At 44.2% G+C, this 20,496-nt stretch overlaps 1 protein-coding gene across 1 annotated transcript in view; it reads left to right on the forward strand.

The window, feature by feature from the left end:
- The first annotated feature begins 368 nt into the window (after positions 1–368).
- The window catches only part of LOC139545061 (growth hormone receptor-like), an 82,929-nt gene continuing 62,801 nt past the window's right edge, over positions 369–20,496 (forward strand). The window contains exon 1 of the mRNA XM_071352437.1: positions 369–3,861. The gene's annotated coding sequence lies outside the window, so the exon portion shown is untranslated. The remainder of the gene's footprint in view (positions 3,862–20,496) is intronic.

Below are 20,496 nucleotides of genomic sequence, written 5' to 3' on the forward strand. Positions count from 1 at the left end.
TTCCTGGAAAACCTGGGAATTGTCTTTGCCAAATAACACACTGTCCTGAACTCAAAGCAATAGTGTCACATGTAGCCCCAATCTCTTAGCCTGGGGGCCAGTCTTTTTCTGCTCTCTAGCCAACTCCTGATGGAATCGTCCTTGACAATGACAATGAAGTAGGCAAAAGCACAAACAGATCTGAGACCAGGCTACCAATCTCTGATCTCAAAGCAAAATTGATAGTGAATACTCCATATATAGCTCATTTTGAATCACAAACAGAAATATGCATCTCTCTAAAAACACATTTATAGATGAGCTGGGGAGTCCTTCCCCTTTAACTCTCATCCCTCCAGACCGGAGTTATAGTTTGTTCACAACAGGATCCATCCCGCTCGTCTGCACAGCGTTTTATTCATGGCGCAGAGAGAGGAGCAGGGAAAGACATAACTTCTGAGCCCTATAAATGGACAAGGTAAGGGGTATAAATACAGGAGTCGGTAACTCAACACAGACAGGGCAATTCCATCTATCCTTCTGCAGCACGATTTATATCAGCAGAGCATTCTGGAGGCGAGCATAGAAATGGCACATGGCCAGAAACACTGAGCTGCTGCCCTCGGCTGCTGAGCACCTTGGATAGTACAGAAACACTGAGCTGCTGCCCTCGGCTGCTGAGCACCTTGGATATTACAGAAACACTGAGCTGCTGCCCTCTGCTGCTGAGCACCTTGGATATTACAGAAACACTGAGCTGCTGCCCTCGGCTGCTGAGCACCTTGGATATTACAGAAACACTGAGCTGCTGCCCTCTGCTGCTGAGCACCTTGGATATTACAGAAACACTGAGCTGCTGCCCTCTGCTGCTGAGCACCTTGGATATTACAGAAACACTGAGCTGCTGCCCTCGGCTGCTGAGCACCTTGGATATTACAGAAACACTGAGCTGCTGCCCTCGGCTGCTGAGCACCTTGGATATTACAGAAACACTGAGCTGCTGCCCTTCCAATAAAGACTGCAGTATAATTTGTAGTTTCCATAAAGTTTAACTATATGACTGAATTGGCACATTTCACTGTTTTGCATGGTATAGATATATAGGCCAGTGCAGTAGATAGGCCTAATTTATACGGCTCATAATAATGGCCGGACCGGAGCAAATGTAATGGCATCAAACACCTGGAAACCATGTATTTGATATATTTGATACCATTCCACCTATTCCGCTCCAGTCATTACCACATCCCATTCTCCACAATTAAGGTGACACCAATCTACAGTGATGTGCAGGGTTAAAAAACATCAGTTCTTCAATGGGGTCTATGTGCAAAGAAGTGAAGAGGCGTGGCGTACGCACATGGGACCGCGCGGCTGGGCCCCTACTTGATGGCTGTTAGGTCAGAGGTCACCTTCACTGACAGCTGAAAGTCAGGGACCACAAACAGCTCAGACGCCAGCCCTCCAGTGGGACCTCCACGTGAGCCTGAACAACCGTTTTGACAACTTTTAATTCAATTCTGCAATCGTACAGATCAGGCTACAAATCAGACAACTTTTTTTTATTTCAACCACACCTGAAACAAAAATACAGAATTTGTCAGTGCTTCCTCTGGAATTCGTTCAAACCTCTAACTCACACATATTATTCATCATAGGCGATCTATGTCATCATTCATCTGCAATTTCGAGATGATCTATGATTTTTACCTTCTCATTTAGTTCAGCAGATATCTTTCTGAAGGACGATTTCTACCAACAGACCATGCAAAGATGACATACACCAAAGCATTACACTCCAGTGGTAATTGGTGGTTAGATTTAGGCAAATTGGAGATTGATTCATGGTTTAGACTCAGAAGTAAGAAATGAAAACTGCCTAGTTACTAAACATGTCCCACACACTATTGCAAATATCAATCACCTAAAAGAGGCAATCTGTAGTTCAACCAACAACAAAGCGGTCACCCCACCACTGTTTTGGTAAACAGCTGAGGGATGTGGCTGGAGAAATGTAACCAATCTCAAACTCATAGACAGAGCTTCAAAATGACCGTTTTAACCATGTTTTGAGACTGTACAGTGTTTGTTGTTTGCTATTACATTGTTTACAAACAATGGAGTAAAACAAGCTTATTGCCCCTTTAATTAGGCCTATCATGACATACAGCCTACATCATACCCTCCTGAGTGGCGCAGTGTCTAAGGCACTGCATCTCAGTACTAGAGGTGTCACTACAGACCCTGGTTCGATTCCAGGCTGCATCACAACCGGCTGTGATTGGGAGTCCCATAGGGTGGCACACAATTGGGCCTGCGTCATCCGGGTTAGGGTTTGGCCGGGGTAGGCTGTCATTGTAAATAAGAATTTGTTCTTAATAAATCCTCTACAGGATCGGTGGGTCCCCTGTGGGACGGTTGAGCTAACGTAGGCTAATGTGATTAGCATGAGGTTGTAAGTAACAAGAACATTTCCCAGGACATAGATATATCTGATATAGGCAGAAAGCTTCAATTATTGTAAATATAACTACACTGTCCAATTTACAATAGCATTACAGTGAAAGAAAATGCTATTGTTTGAGTGAGTGCACAGTTGTGAACTTGAAAATGTATTAATAAACCAATTAGGCACATTTGGGCAGTCTTGATACAACATTTTGAACAGAAATGCAATGGTTAATTGGATCATTCTAAAACGTTGCGTACACACTGCTGCCATCTAGTGGCCAAAATCTAAATTGCGCCTGGGCTGGCATAATATATTATGGCCTTTCTCTTGCATGTTTTTTCTTTGTATTATCTTTTACCAGATCTATTGTGTTATATTCTTCTACATGAATTTAACATTTCCACAAACTTCAAAGTGTTTCCTTCAAATAGTATCAAGAATATGCATATCCTTGCTTCAGGTCCTGAGCTCCAGGTAGTTAGATTTGGGTATGTCATTTTAGGCGAAAATTTAAAGAAAGGCTCCTTAAGTTTACTGACTTGCCTAGTGAAATAAAGGTTAAATAAAAACATCTGTTAATTGCGAATAGCCTAATCTGATAGAGGCAAATAGAAGCTTGCACTAAAAATAAAAAATAAATGTTCTCTCGACTCTTCCACAACAGCTTGAATTAAGTCTGATGACAGGACCTTTGGATGCAATTGAAAGGCTAACATTCAATTCATAGGCATTAACATAACATTTCAAATTTACAAAACAACCTGCTTGTTAATCACTTCCATATTTATTTATTTTATTGAACCTTTATTTAACTGGGTAAGTCAGTTAAGAACAAATTCTTATTTACAATGACGACCTACCCCGGACGACGCTGGGCCAATTGTGCGCCACCCTATGGGACTCAATCACAATCTCAATCACGACCGTTTCCACTTCATTTCAATTAAATTAAATTGAAGCCACGTAGAATAGACGTTGAATTGACGTCTGTGCCCAGTGGGAAATGTATTTCACCCTCTTGATTTCAGTGAGGAGTTTGGAAATATTTTCCGGACGGGGGCGCTTATTTATGTGCTTGACTGTTGCAAGAGCCCGGAGCAGTGAAAGGGACACTGTCCCTATCCGAATCCCTCTGTCGCACTTGATCCCAGTCGAAATAATCTAACGATAGGGACGGGTCAACTTGGTAAAATAGAGGAATCAATCAAAAATAATCGCTGTTAGTAGTGCTTACTCATAGCTTGAAGTATGGTAAAGTGAACATTGGGATATTCTTGTTTTTTTTTTTCTTTACATCGACCGTTGAGGGGGTAGGCTACTCGTGGAGTTAAAAGGCGGACCACTTGTGTTTGCCCTGGTTCTGTCAGATGAACAAATCGTAAGAAGTCGATACCACTCGCGTATTTTTCCAGCTGACATCTTCGTGTTAGGTGAGTGTGTTTATAGAATAAAATGATTCTTTCAATTGTCTGCCTATTATACAAATGTATTTGATTTATTTTGAGATGTCCTCTCGATGCTTTTTGTGGATGCATCTCGCACACTGGGACTGGCAAAAAGTTTTGATAAATCGCTATTCAACATAATTAACCATCGTGTTGCTACATTTGTTGGTGTGCAATTCTATTCTATTCTATTATGTTTCAATATTAGCCTATTGATAAAAGCTGTTTTTACTTTAGCTGAAACTCTCAAGGGAACTAGTTATTTTATTATTTTTGAATGATCTGCTATCTGAAGCGATGTATTACGTGCGGTGTGGTGAGCATTTCTGCGATGTTAATATTTGGTAGTTTTCGGCGTGGCAGATGTCTTCTGATGGAGGTGGTTAAGGTGTTTCGGTTTCCAAAGGACTTCAGTAGTTGTAAGAAGTTCACACCTCCGGAATTCCCTTTTCAAACACGATTTAGTGCATCATTACATGGTGTACCATGCATGCTTGAATAGTTAAAGATTCTCAGGACAGAATTCAATGCTTCATAGCTCCATTTGTTCCCTATTGATTTCGCAGGGCTCCGACTCCTGTTGACAGTGTGTGAATGAATGATAGCCTAGCCCTAGTGTAAACCTGCAATGACCCAAAACTCCAATCTGAAGTATGGCACTGAGCTAGAACTGCATTACCATTCGAAATGCATGGAGTGACCTATTGCATGCAATACATACTGAAATCCATGTCATAATTGTATTTTTAAACCCTAATTTGCCTATGTATTGGTCACTCGAAGGCTTTTTTAAATGAGAAATTGGATGACTGTGCAGGATCTTTAAAAAAATATGTGCTGTTATACATGTTAGCCAACCATGCAATAGGCCACTAAATGCATTTCAGTCAAACATTTTTAGTATTTTACATTAAACAGGCTAAAGGCTATTCAATGGTTATTATGAATGAATACAATATTCCCTGGTCTTTATTTATAAACCTTTTGGGTGCAAAACCCCACTGTTGTGGGTGCATCTACAACAGGAAAGTGATCAATGGTCTATTGTCTGATCTAGGGGTGACCACATTTAGTCGACTGGTCAATTGTTTGGTTGATAGGCTTTTGGTCATCAATAATTTTTTTTAGTCGAGCAGCGGCAAATACAGTTGAAGTCGGAAGTTTACATACACCTTAGCCAAATACATTTAAACTCAGTTTTTCACAATTCTTGACATTTAATCAGAGTAAAAATTCAGTTAGGATCACCACTTTATTTGAAGAATGTGAAATGTCAGAATAATAGTAGAGAATTATTTCTTTCAGCTTTTATTTCTTTCATCACATTCCCAGTGGGTCAGAAGTTTACATACACCAATTAATATTTGGTAGCATTGCCTTTAAATTGTTTAACTTGGGTCAAACGTTCCGGGTAGCGCTCCACAAGCTTCCCACAATAAGTTTGGTGAATTTTGGCCCATTCCTCCTGACAGAGCTGGTGTAACTGAGTCAGGTTTGTTGGCCTCCTTGCTCGCACACGCTTTTCCAGTTCTGCCCACAAATTGTATATAGGCTTGAGGTCAGGGTTTGTGATGGCCACTCCAATACCTTGACTTTGTTGTCCTTAAGCCATTTTGCCACAACTTTGGAAGTATGCTTGGGCTCATTGTCCATTTGGAAGACCCATTTGCGACCAAGCTTTAACTTACTGACTGATGTCTTGAGATGTTGCTTCAATATAGCCACATAATTTCCCTTCTCATGATGCCATCTATTTTGTGACGTGCACCAGTCCCTCCTGCAGCAAAGCACCCCCACATGATGCTGCCACCCCCTTGCTTCACGGTTGGGATGGTGTTCTTCAGCTTGCAAGCCCCCCCTTTTTCCTCCAAACATAACGATGGTCATTATGGCCAAACAGTTCTATTTTTGTTTCATCAGACCAGAGGACATTTCTCCAAAAAGTACGATCTTGTGCCCATGTGCAGTTGCAAACCGTAGTCTGACTTTTCTTTATGGCAGTTTTGGAGCAGTGGCTTCTTCCTTGCTGAGCAGCCTTTCAGGTTATGTCGATATAGGACTCGTTGTACTGTGGATATAGATACTATGGTGCCTGTTTCCTCCAGCATCTTCACAAGGTCCTTTGCTGTTGTTCTGGGATTGATTTGCACTTTTTGCACCAAAGTACGTTAATCTCTAGGAGTCAGAACGCGTCTCCTTCCTGAGCGGTATGACGGCTGTGTGGTCCCATGGTGTTTATACTTGCGTACTATTGTTTGTACAGATGAACGTGGTACCTTCAGGCGTTTGGAAATTGCTCCCAAGGAGGAACCAGACTTGTGAAGGTCTACAATTTTTTTTCTGAGATCTTGGCTGATTTCTTTTGATTTTCCCATGATGTCAAGCAAAGAGGCACTGAGTTTGAAGGTAGGCCTTGAAATACATCCACAGATACACCTCCAATTGACTCAAATTATGTCAATTAGCCTATCAGAAGCTTCTAAAGCCATGACATCATTTTCTAAAATTTTCCCAGCAGTTTAAAGGCACAGTCAACTTAGTGTATGTAAACTTCTGACCCACTGGATTTGTGGTACAGTGAATTATAAGTGTAAATAATCTGTCTGTAAACAATTGTTGGAAAAATTACTTGTGTCATGCACTAACCGACTTGCCAAAACTATAGTTTCTTAACAATACATTTGTGGAGTGGTTGAAAAACGAATTTTAATGACTCTAACCTAAGTGTATGTAAACTTCAGACTTAATTATAAAATAAATTAAACTGTTCCACGAAAATGTGTATATGAAAACCATAACTGGCCTCGATCAGCAGATCAGTAGAAATGGTACGATAACATGGCACTCCAAATTTTAATAGGTTGCCGACCGATGGTGTAGCCTATTACTGGCAACTTCAGGAGCCTAATAGCAGAATCTGCGAAGGCCAGCAGCAGCGGGAGGAGGAGGGTCGGGAACAGGTTTTTTCTTCTGGTTAGGCTATATTGATATTTTTTATCACAGTGCTTAAAGCATCAGACAAGCTCAGTAGCCTACATATAGTTGATTTTATTCAAACCGGTTGTGTCTATATATGGAAAAATACACGTTTTAAAATGTCAACCAATCGATTGGTTGAAAGAACACACGACTCTTGGTTGACTCAGATTATTTTTAGTCGGTGACAGGCCGGCCACAGCCCTAGTCTGATCTATTCCTAATGGTTGGGAATGGAATGGTGATGTAACATCATGTCTCAATCCTCCTGATTCCTGTCTTGTTGCCCTATTAAGGGCTGGGCAATATGGTATTTTTCAATGTTTTTGACAGTAGGCTGCTATAGAGGTATTTGACGGTATTTCATGTTTCTGAATAATAAAAGTCTAAATATGCTTTATGAGTAGTGCATGACCCTAGGATGGCAGTAAATTAATGATAAGTTGTTTTAATGTCTTTCTCTATTCTGATTGTTTTATACTCAACCAAATTGGTACAAAACTGACAGTTTATTTCAACATAACACTTGGGGAGCGATAAAACAAATGGAGACCCATTCATTTTCAATGGAGGGAAGTGAAGTAGGCAGTTGGGAAACAGTTGGCCATGACCCTCGCATGGGCGAGGGTCATGGCTAGAAGGGATCCAGCTTTAGTCAAAATAACATTAAAAGTGTTGTTTTTTGCATTTTAGCAAACCCTAACCCTTTTCCTAACCTTAACCTAATTATCCTACAGTAACCTGCTGTGTAAGTTCTTCTAACCTGCTACAAAAAGTCAAATCTTGACAAATTTGACAAAAGCTGTATGACTTCTAGCCATGACCATGGGCGAGGAAGCATGAGGAGGGCGGGACCAAAGGTGGGGAAAGCTGAACTTTGTGCAAATACTCCACGATATCACAATGCTATTGATCAATCAAAGCTCACTTTAGCGTCAAGCCCCTACTGGATTGGCAGTTGATACCTAGCGTTACTTAGCCTGCTTGCAAGTTTGCTAGCACCCACATAGAGTGGCTATCTAAATGAATGTGTTATGTGGAAATTTTGTGAAGTAGTCCAATTTATTTATATTTTATTTAGCGCTGTATCAAAATGTTATAGACTGTGTGTGCACATCGTTATATTATTCCCCATGCTGATTCAAGGTACGAAAAATTGACATGACTAAAGTGAGACCAGACCACTGGCTGAGAGATACTGTGCATCAGATATTTTAAATGGGTTGTTTGGAGAGCTGAGAATCTCTGTTATTCTATGGAGTGTAGGTCTAGTACATGGTGATTCACTATTCTAAATCACGTACAGGGTGAGCAGAGATGAGCTGAAGAGAATATAGTTTTACAGACGTCATACTTTGTTTCCCCCTGTATATTATACTTCATCAACATGTCTGTGCTTAGTGCAGCGGGCAGTGATAGGGACCCTTTAGAAATAAGTATAGTGAACAGCATTGGACTTTAGAGGCCACCTCTGTAATGCAGGCTGATTGGCATACGGTATGTGATGTAACTTATGTTGCTGAAAACAAGAGTTTTATAGACGAGGACAGAAGTGGACCGTTTAATCTACCTTCTACAAGTCAAGCTCTATAAAACCCTTAAATACACACACAGGTGCAGACACACACATGCAGACACACACACACACGCTCAAATCTCAGGCTGCAGTGATGGGCCAGTCACTCCCAGTGTGGTGTGGGAACAGCAGTAAGAATTGAGAGGAGAGGATAGTGGTCCTCAGGATACAGAGTGGGTTGAAAAGGGCTTTTCATTTATATAATCTAGTGGTGTCCAACATGCGAGGGGATCCAATCCAGAACGTGTGTGGTTTGAGTGAATAATAAAAAATGTTTTTAGGTGGGGAGTGGGGATAAATTCAATATACTTAAATTAAATCGAAACTGTGTATAAATTAGAATGGACCTACATTCACAGTTTCTTGACCATGTCCAGCTTGCGAATAATCACAAAATGAAAGCTAGACAGTCAGGAAGCATCGGAAATTCCCAAAACAATAGATAGAGGCCTTTTTTAAAACAAATTTTAACCGTGAGGAAATATAACGAATATTCAGTGCAGCCCTCCGGACCTCATTTACATTTACATTACATTTAAGTCATTTAGCTGACGCTCTTATCCAGAGCGACTTACAATTTGGAAAGTTCATACATATTCATCCTGGTCCCCCCGTGGGGAATGAACCCACAACCCTGGCGTTGCAAGCGCCATGCTCTACCAACTGAGCCACACGGGACCGTGTGGATCGAATGCGGCCCCCGGGGGAGATTTGTTTGACACTGTTATAAACACTTTAAATGTGGCTTGGTTAGATCTCTAACCTAACAATGCCATTTAGAGAGGTTTGAAGAGGTGAAAAAAATAAGTTGAAAATCAAATTTTATGTAGGTGGTGGGTGTTGTATTTATTTTTATTTAACCTTTATTTAGCTAGGCAAGTGACTTAAGAACAAATTCTTATTTTACAATGACTGCCTACCCCAGCCAAACCCTCCCCTAACCTGGACGAAGCTGGGCCAATTGTGCGCCGCCCTAAGGGACTCCCAATCACAGCCAGTTGTGATACAGCCCGGGATCGAACCAGGATCTGTAGTGACACCTCTAGCACTGAAGTGCAGTGCCTTACACCGCTGTGCCACTCGTGCTCATATCTGATTTGATTGTATTGTAATACACACAGCACACATGACAGAAACATTATGCATAAGGCCCTCAGACTGGAACCGGCCCTGTCTTACTTTCACACAAATGAGTTAGACCCAGCCTACTATGTTATGTAAAATCCACACATTTTTTTCAGTAATCTGCTGCCTTGGCTAGGGTTTCTAGAACAATGCGAAGATCGGTGAGACGTCATAAAGATGTGTTTCAGGTAAAAGAATGAACATAGCAGCTATTCACACACAAAACTAAGGACGGAATTTTCCATGCGCGGCTCAATTAAAAGATGTGCAGAGATTCAGTATCAAATTGATTACTCTCTATTCTCACTCTCACACATATGAAAACTGAAAACATACACAAGCACCATATTCTACCAGTTGCTGTCTGTCACACTCACGCATACACACATACATCCACTTGCCTTCCCATAGCAGGGCTTGCAGATGTTTGTACTGATCCCCTTCCAGACTCACTGTGCTGACTGGGAGTTTTCCAATCCTCTGAAATAAGAGCAGGAGACATGAGCACCATCCAAAGAGCAGGCCTGCATGCCTTTACGCACACGCATGCACACCCACAGCACTTCCCACTCAGGCCTTGCCTACTGGCACAAAAGAGAGACTGGTATATAATCCAAGCACCGCCATCTGATTTGAAAGTTAATATATTTGTACACAACACTGGAAAGCAGGAGGACACCCTATAGTCAAACTATCCCTGCCCTGGTCTGAAGTAGGGATGTGACAAATGGACAATTTTGCTTAACGTTTAAACTGTTTTAAAAAAAAATCAGTTTTCTGTTAAAACAGTAAGAAAAAACCCATACAATTCCACCTCAATTCACAATGCAGAATAATGGTCCTATTACATATGTATGACCTCTAGGGCCGGGCAAGGAAGCTCTATCTACCACGACCTTTTACAGACATAGAACACAGCTACAGTAACACGTCGACCGCAACAATTGATAACTTTTCAGACAATTAGAAGCTTCTGTACCTTATCAGACAGTAGAATTCCGCTCCGGCATAGACTGTTCTTTATAGAGGGCTTGCAGTTGTGTCACAAATCACCTAGCAACCGCACCAGGCGCCATGTTGGACGACCAAAGTCAGTCTGTTGGAAGTCCTCTAATCGTCCACATGGCTGGCTGCCTTTTGAAACCACTGGAAACTTCATTTTTCTAAGGACCTAGAAAATGGAGGCAGTGGGAGAACCTACTCAAGTAAGTAAATATATTTTGAAAATGATCAATGTAAGAAACCTAGTGTGCAGGCGTACTCAAATAAGCTGCTAATGTAATGTTCACTAGTTAGCTAACTTTACATACTGTAGCTAGCTAAGTGAATTAAATATAACCAGCTTGCTAACTTCCTACTGTATTAGCTAGTTAGCTACCTATCTTGATGTATTTATCGTTGTACTGTAGCTCTAAATGAATTTGTAGCTTGGTAGCTAGTTAACAGCCATGGAAGAGGGTGAAAGGATTAGCCAGCAGTTCCAGCTGTCCGAGAAGGCAGAGTAGGCTACTCTGGATAGGGCAGGTCCATTACCTTTGTGGGAGGACATTATGAACCTATTCTCCTGTTCCAGTCCCTAGCAAGGAAAAACTGAGGACAGAGAGATACTGTATAGCAACATAATATTCAGTGCTGTCTAATTTGAGTATAATGAAGCCTGTTTCTTTGATGTTTTCTGTCCTCAGATACAGAGCCGTAAAACCCTGTCTGCAGATGAAGAGGTCCCAATGAATGTCACAACAAAATAAGGGTACATCCTTGTATACCATGGATTATGTGAACCTATGATAGCACATTTTGTGAGCAAAAATACAGTTTAAAAGTTACACACAATGTATAATCCTATTACAACTGGAGCAGGCCAACCCTGCTGGGTGTGCATGCTTCTGTTCCAGCCCAGCACTAACGCACCTGAAGATGCTCTCTACGTAAATGGCACAACAGAATCATTCAGATTGTCCGAAGCACAGCCTATGACAACCATCTCATATAACTGAGGGATGTCTCCTTTCATATCTGGAAAAGGACAAAGTAGAAACTGATGCTGCTGCAGCATTGCTCATTCACAGTGGGAATGGGTGTCTTGATAGAGGTCAGCTGGTTGAACCTACAGTAGTACATAACAAATGAAAAGCACTCCTGATGTTAGAATCACTTTCTCAGGTCAGCTATACCATCAGATCTCTTAAGTGTTGTTTGGCTGTGTTTAATTCATTCAGGTGTTTTAGTGTCGTATAAAGAACAACCAATAGTCAACACAGCAGGTTGTCCTATCCCATTGAAGCCTTTGTTCTATGTCCATACATTTTCCCTCTTATGAATGAAGTTCTCAACAAATTATCATTGGGTTATACGAATACATGATAACCGCAGTTTTTTTTTGACAATAATGTCCTCCAGGATATATGGACGTCATATCGTACAACTTGCGTCTCCCTTTTTCATGGTCATGGAAGGTATCCAGCTTTGGTCAAATTAACTTAATATTTTACATTTCGTAGCAAGTTAGGAGAATTTACGCAGCAGGTTACGAGAATGAACGTTGCAGGTTAGGATCATTAGATTAAGGTTAGGAATAGGGTTAGGGTAAACTAAAGTGCAAAAAATTACCTTGACGTTAATTTGACAGAAGTTGGATCCCTTTTAGCCAGGACCCGTTTTTGGCCTAGGCTACATGGTTACATTCAAGACAAGGTCGTTTTTATTGAACAATCACGGTGAAAAAATTGCTTCCCCAAACTGTGAAACTCATGTGACACATGCTAAGACTGCAAGCTATCTAGCTAGCTATTTTTGGCTAACTTACTGTAGTGTTGTTGTTAACACCTTGTTAGTATAACATCTAAATTAAACTTGGGTTCAGGTTTTAACGTGCAAAAAGGTTTATTCACTTTTTTGATAGTTCTTGAGTCTAAGCTCATTGGTATCACCAACGGTGTTTCATGAGTGCGGGGAATCTGTATACATTTTTTTCCTGTTGTCTTTCCTGCATTGTTAGAGCAGCCAAATAATCCACAGAAAATGACCGTGGTGATGAATCAACTAGTTTTAGGCACTGCAGTTTGGGTTAGCCTGTCGGCTGTTAACGGAATAATTAATGCGGTGGTCTTCCAACATGGCCCCCAGGAGGTGTCGTACGTTAACTGCAAGCCTTGGATTGTTTCCCTGACAACAATAAACATTTCTGATAGATGTGCTGCTGTATTTGTTTCTGCAGTTTATGGTATGGTAGCTAGATGTGTTTTCTTTCTACTATACTGAACAAAAATATAAACGCAACATGCAAGAATTTCAAAGATTTTGCTGAGTTACAGTTCATATAAGGAAATCCGTCAATATAAATAAATTCATTAGGCCCTAATCTATGGATTTTAAATGACTGGGCAGGGGCCAGCCATGAGTGGGCCTGGGACGGCATAGGCCTACCCACTTGGGAGCCAGGCCCAGCCAATCAGAATTAGTTTTTCCCCACAAAAGGGCTTTATTACAGACAGAAATACTCCTCAGCGCCTCGCCCGCCCTCCCCTCAGACGATCCCGCAGGTCAAAAAGCCGGATGTGGAATCCTGAGCTGGCGTGGCTACACGTGGTCTACGGTTGTGAGGCTGGTTGGATGTACTGACAAATTCTCTCAAATGACGTTGGAGGTGGTTTATGGTAGAGAAATGAACATTGAATTCTCTGGCAACAGCTCTGGTGGACATTCCTGCAGTCAGCATGTCAATTGCACGCTCCCTCAACTTGAGACATCTGTGGCATTGTGTTTTTTTTTTTACAAAACTGCACATTTTAGAGTGGCCTTTTATTGTCGCCAGCACAAGGTGCACCTGTGTAATGATCATGCTGTTTAATCAGCTTCTTGATATGCCACACCTGTTAGGTGGATGGATTATCTTGACAGGCTAAAATGCTCACCAACTGGGATGTAAACAGATTTGACAGAAATAAGCTTTTTGTGCATGTGGTTCATTTCTGTGATCTTTTATTTCAGCTCATGAAACATGGGTCCAACACTTTACATGTTGCGTTTTATATTTTTGTTCAGTGTAAATGTCTTGGTAAGTCCCAGTATTTAACAAACTTTAAAGTACTTTTTTAGGAGGTTGGTCTGTGCACAGGTAGGCAGGCTGCACGGAGCAGCTCAAGATTTATTTGATTGACAGTTCTGGTCGCCTAGTGATGGAACTTCAGGAGCGGCATTCCTTTACAGACAAGTAAAATGTTTCGTCTCCAGAGAAGGTTTCGTGTTGGCATTTAAAAAATACGTAGTGTAACCTACCTAACAGACAAGCAAACATGTCGTAGCCGAGATACTTTCAAGGGGCCACATTTCATTGTCTGAAAAAGGTAATCGATACAAGCTACAGGTAGCCTACTGTAATTTGAATATTGATACAAAAACAGAAAAACACTCACTCAGCAATAAAGAGTAAGTACCCTGTGTTTGCAAGACTGGCCCGAAGATACCTCTGTATCCCAGCAACATCAGTGCCATGAATAGGCTAGGATATTCTACAAACAGACTGAACACACACTTGCATCATTAGCAAAGAGCAGGCAGGCCAGAGCGAGGGAGAGAGAAGTAGGAGCATGGAAGGGAGGTAGAGAGAGGGAGAGAACGGATGGATGGAGGGAGAAAGAAACCAGGTGAAGGGGGAAAATCAAGAATGCTGCAGTGACCTGTTGCCACTAGGAAAAAGCAACCAGTGGAGCGCAAACAACATTGTAAATACAACCCATATTTATCTGTTTATTTATTTCCCCTTGCCATTCATACTACAACTATTTGCACACTGTTACAACACTGTACATAGCTAATAATATAACACTTGAGATGTCTTTATCCTTTTGAAACCTTTGTGTGTGTTTACTGTTCATTTCTGATTGCTTATTTCACTTTTGATTTTCACTTGCTTTGGCAGTATTTTCCCATGCCAATAAAGACACATTGGTGAGAGTGTAACGGTCCTGACCTGTTTTATGTTGTTTTTGTATGTGTTTAGGTCAGGGCATGTGTTTTGGGTGGGCAGTCTATGTTATCTGTTTCTATGTTGGTTGTGGTTGCCTGGTATGGCTCTTAATTAGAGGCAGGTGTTTTGCGTTCTCCTCTAATTAAGAGTCATATTTAGGTAGGGTGTTCTCACTGTTTGTTTGTGGGTGATTGTCTTCCGTATCTGTGTTATGTCTTGCACCATACGGGACTGTTCGGTTGTTCGTGTCGTTTCGATGTAGTCTGTTCCTGTCCATAAGTGTTACGTTTTATTATGTAAGTTTATGTTCAGGTTTCGTCTACTTCGTTTTCTTGTTTTGTATTTTTGAAAGTGTTTTGTTTTTCCGTGTTGCCATCATCGTCGTTACATATAAAAAGATGGCTTATTTCCCAAATGCTGCATATTGGTCTGATGATCCTTCTCTCCTCTCCTCGTCCGAGGATGAGGAGAGCGACAGCCCTTACAGAATCACCCACCACGCTAAGACCAAGCGGCAAGGGAATGCTCAACAGAGCAACAAGGACTCCTGGACTTGGGAGGAGATCCTGGATGGTAGAGGACCTTGGGCTCAGCCAGGGGAATATCGCCGTCCCAAGGAGGAGTTGGAAGCAGCGAAGGCTGAGAGGCGCTGGTATGAGGAGGCAGCGCGTCGACGCGGTTGGGAGCCCGTGAGTCAGACCCAAAAATTTCTTGGGGGGGGGCACACGAGGAGTGTGGCAAAGCCGGGTAGGATACCCGAGCCAACTCCCCGTGCTTACCGTGGAGGTAGAAGGCGTCGTACTGGTAAGACACCGTGTTATGCGGTAAAGCGCACGGTGTCCCCAGTACGCGTGCTTAGCCCAGTGCGGGCTATTCCACCTTGCCGCACTGGGAGGGCTAAGTTGGGCATCGAGCCGAGTGCCATGAAGCCGGCCCAACGTATCTGGTCTCCAGTACGTCTCCTCGGGCCGGCGTACATGGCACCAGCCTTGCAGGTGGTGTCCCCGGTTCGCCTGCATAGCCCAGTGCGGGCTATTCCACCTCGCCGCACTGGCAGGGCTACGGGGACCATTCAACCTGGTAAGGTTGGGGAGGCTCGGTGCTCAAGAGCACGTGTCCTCCTTCACGGTCCGGTATACCCGGTGCCACCTCCATGTACCAGTCCTCCGGTGGCAGCCCCCTGTACCAGGCTGTCTCTCCGGGTTCTCTCTCCAGCTGTTTCCTCCTCTCCAGCGCAGCCAGTGCCTAGACCACGCACCAGGCTGTCTCTCCTTCTCCTCCCTACAGAGCCGTCCTGCCATGACCAGCCAGAGCCGTCCTGCCATGATCAGCCAGAGCCGTCCTGCCATGACCAGCCAGAGCCGTCCTGCCATGACCTGCCAGAGCCGTCCTGCCATGACCTGCCAGAGCCGTCCTGCTATGACCTGCCAGAGCCGTCCAGCCGGGACCTGCCAGAGCCGTCCAGCCGGGACCTGCCAGAGTCCGTCCAGCCGGGACCTGCCAGAGTCCCTCAGCCGGGACCTGCCAGAGTCCCTCAGCCGGGACCTGCCAGAGTCCCTCAGCCGGGACCTGCCAGAGTCCCTCAGCCGGGATCTGCCAGAGTCCCTCAGCCGGGATCTGCCAGAGTCCCTCAGCCGGGATCTGCCAGAGTCCCTCAGCCGGGATCTGCCAGAGTCCCTCAGCCGGGATCTGCCAGAGTCCCTCAGCCGGGACCTGCCCCTTGTCCCGGTGCTGCCCCTTGTCCCGGTGCTGCCCCTTGTCCCGGTGCTGCCCCTTGTCCCGGTGCTGCCCCTTGTCCCGGTGCTGCCCCTTGTCCCGGTGCTGCCCCTTGTCCCGGTGCTGCCCCTTGTCCCGGTGCTGCCCCTTGTCCCGGTGCTGCCCCTTGTCCCGGTGCTGCCCCTTGTCCCGGTGCTGCCCCTTGTCCCGGTGCTGCCCCTTCTCCCGGTGCTGGCCGTTCATTTAGGGGATGTTAGTTTTAGGGTGGTCATTGGGAGGGGAAGACAGAAGCGGGGAGTGACTATGGTGGTGTGGGGACAGCGTCCAGAGCCGGAGCCACCACCGTGGTCAACTGCCCACCCGGACCCTCCCCTGGACTTTGTGCTGGTGCGCCCGGCGTTCGCACCTTGAGGGGGGGGTTCTGTAACGGTCCTGACCTGTTTTATGTTGTTTTTGTATGTGTTTAGGTCAGGGCATGTGTTTTGGGTGGGCAGTCTATGTTATCTGTTTCTATGTTGGTTGTGGTTGCCTGGTATGGCTCTTAATTAGAGGCAGGTGTTTTGCGTTCTCCTCTAATTAAGAGTCATATTTAGGTAGGGTGTTCTCACTGTTTGTTTGTGGGTGATTGTCTTCCGTATCTGTGTTATGTCTTGCACCATACGGGACTGTTCGGTTGTTCGTGTCGTTTCGATGTAGTCTGTTCCTGTCCATAAGTGTTACATTTTATTATGTAAGTTTATGTTCAGGTTTCGTCTACTTCGTTTTCTTGTTTTGTATTTTTGAAAGTGTTTTGTTTTTCCGTGTTGCCATCATCGTCGTTACATATAAAAAGATGGCTTATTTCCCAAATGCTGCATATTGGTCTGATGATCCTTCTCTCCTCTCCTCGTCCGAGGATGAGGAGAGCGACAGCCCTTACAGAGAGAGACATTTGAAATGTCTTTATTATTTTGGAACTTCTGTGTGTGTAATGTTTACTGTTCATTTTTATTGTTTATTGTCTACTTCACTTGCCTTGGCAATGTTAAAATGTGTTTCCCATGCCAATAAAAGCCCCTTAAATTGATTTGAGAGGAGGGTCAGGCCGGCCAGCGCAAGGAAGGAAGGGAGGGAGGGAGAGGAGGGGCAGGCAGGACAGTCTGAGGGAGGGAGAGAGAGGACCGGGCAGGCAGGACCATGCGGGCAGGACCTTGCGCCAATGTCTTGGTAATATGCATCTTGCAATGTCTTGTTTTGCATGCCTCTTCCTCTCTGGTTTTATTTAAATGGCACAACTTTCCCCAGGCTTTTATAGCCTATCGTCTAGAAAATGTTAAGGATCCCAACTTTGTTTAAACGTTCACACCCCTAGACTGAAGAGAACATTCCTGCCTATGTGGTTCTCACACACACACACACACACACACACACACCAATGTGTTCTATCCATTGCCACATCTGTAGGACATGCACACTCATGTTGTAGGCAGTGTGGTGTTTGCGCAAGTTTTTAACTTACTGATGAAAAAAAGCTATTTGCAAACTTTTGCAATTGGTGGGGGCAATGGCGAACCTTAAACTTTGCATCTTGGTTCAATAGCTTCTAGATTGACTGTCATAGAATTTTAGCCGCATCACAATCCAAAGAGGCTCCAAGTCTAGTCGGCAGGTAGCCTATTGGCCAAACCTTTTTTGGTTTCTACATGGTTCCATATGTATTATTTCATAGTTTTGATGTCTTCACTATTATTCTACAATGTAGAAAATAATACAAATGAAGAAAAGCCTTGAATGAGTAGGTGTGTCAACTTTTGACTGGTACTGTGCGTACGTACATGCATGCATACATACACACACAGTGTTTCCTGTGTGTGTGTGTATATAATATATATAGGTATACACACACACACACACACAGGAAACAGTATGTGTGTTATATATATATATATATACTACCGTTCAAAAAACACACTAATGTAGTCCTCTTGCTCAGTTGTGCACCAGGGCCTCTCACTCTTTCTATTCTGGTTAGAGCCAGTTTGTGCTGTTCTGTGAAGGGAGTAGTACACAGCATTGTACGAGATCTTCAGTTTCTTGACAATTTCTCGCATGAATAGCCTTCATTTCTCAGAAGAAGAATAGACTGAAGAGTTTCCATTTTGAGCCTGTAATCGAACCCACAAATGCTGATGCTCCAGATACTCAACTAGTCTAAAGAAGGCACGTTTTATTGCTTCTTTAATCAGCACAACAGTTTGCAGCTGAGCTAACAAAATTGTAAAATGGTTTTCTAATGATCAATTAGCCTTTTAAAAATTATAAACTTGGATTATCTAACACAACGTGCCATTGGAACACAGGAGTGATGGTTGCTGATAATGGGCCTCTGTACGCCTATGTAGATATTCCATTAAAAATCCAGCTACGATAGTCATTTACAGGATTAACAATGTCAACACTGTATTTCTGATCAATTTGATATTAATGGGGATTTTTTTAAATTTTCTTTCAAAAACAGGGACATTTCTAAGTGACCCCAAACTTTTGTTTGGTGGGTTGAGAGGTGGGTTGAAATTGCTTGTAGTCACATATCTAGGATCAGTTTATTATCCTCTAACCTTATCAATTAGGCTTGTCGGTGTAACACAAAACTGAACTTGGAACTGTATCTTGAGGCAAGTTACGAACATTTTGAAATGTAGGAATCTATAAAACGTGACTGGGTCTCGAGAGTTTCTTCCAGAGGAAAGAAACATGTTGGTGGTGAGCTGGGTTTCATCTGCTATTTATGAAGGAGCTTACAGACAGGCTTGCCGGAGAGCTGTTCAGGATTAAAGTGGACAATGTGAATATACAGGTTCTGGGTTACTAAGCTTTTGACTCGGGGCAAAGTTATAGCACCGCTTCAATCTAGAACCGAGGGCTTCATTTGGCAACGTGAAGGAAAAAAATGCTGTATTACTTTAATTTCAAAAGCTCTCTCTTTGTCTTGAAATTGGGGGTGAGAATTTATGCCGGTTGGATGCAGATTATAGGTAGCACACAAATTTAGGTGAGAATGAGATCACCCTCACACACTCTTGGAGGGATGTCTCTATGTTGTGATGATTGAGTGGACTCTTGACCCTTGGTGAGGTGTCAACATCATTCTACAGAGGAAGAACCAGCAGGCCACACACGCGCGGGCACACACACACTACACTAAGATAGGAGAGACGGGGGCCGAGAGAAGGGGGGGGGGGTGAGAGAGGGGGGTGAGAGGGAGGAAGAGGGGGGTGAGAGGAGAGAGGGGGTGAGAGAGGAGGGAGGAACGAGAGAGGAGGTGAGAGAGGAACGAGGAGGGAGGAACGAGAGAGGAGGTGAGAGAGGAACGAGGAGGGAGGAACGAGAGAGGAGGTGAGAGAGGAGGAGAGAAGAGGAAGAGGGAGGTGAGAGAGGAGGAGGAACGAGAGAAGAGGAAGAGGGAGGTGAGAGAGGAGGAGGAACGAGAGAAGAGGAAGAGGGGGGTGAGAGAGGAGGAGGGAGGAACGAGAGAGGAGGAAGAGGGGGGTGAGAGAGGAGTAGGGAGGAACGAGAGAGGAGGAAGAGAGGGGTGAGAGGGAGGAAGAGGGGGGTGAGGGAGGAACGAGAAGAGGAGAGAGGGGGGAAGCAAGAGGGGAACGAGAGGAGGAAGGGGGGGTGAGGGAGGGATGAATGAGAGAGGAGGAAGAGGGGGAGGGAGGAATGAGGAGGAGAGAGGGGGAGGGGGTGAGAGAGGAGGGGGGGTGAGGGAGGAGGAGAGGGGGAGCGCAAGGAGAGGAGGAGAGGGGGGAGTGCAAGGAGAAGAGGGGAGCTCGAGAAGGGGGAAGGGCGCGAGAGAAGGGGGAGGACGCGACAAGAGGTGGGAGCACACGAGAAAGGAGGGGGGAGGGCGCGAGGAGAGGTGGGGGGAGGGAGAGAACGAGAGAGGTGGAGAGGTGGGTAGGGGGAACGAGAGAGCAGGAAGAGGGTGAGAGGAGGAAGGGGGGTGAGGGAGGAGGAGATGGGGGAGCAAGAGGAGAGGGGGAGGGTGCGAGGAGAGGGGAAGGGCGCGAGAAGAGGGTGGAGAGCGAGAAGAGGTGGCGAGGAGAACGAGAGGTGGGGGGAGGGAAAGAATGAGAGAGGGGGTGGGAGAGAACGAGAGGAGGGGTGGGAGAGAACGAGGTGGAGAGGACGAGAGAACGAGAGAGGTGGCGAGGAGAGAACGAGAGGGGGCGAAGAGAGGACGAGAGATTTGGCAAGGAGAAGTGGGGAGGAGAGA

The sequence above is a fragment of the Salvelinus alpinus genome, chromosome 19, assembly GCF_045679555.1.
Source record: "Salvelinus alpinus chromosome 19, SLU_Salpinus.1, whole genome shotgun sequence".
Lineage (NCBI taxonomy): Eukaryota > Metazoa > Chordata > Actinopteri > Salmoniformes > Salmonidae > Salvelinus > Salvelinus alpinus.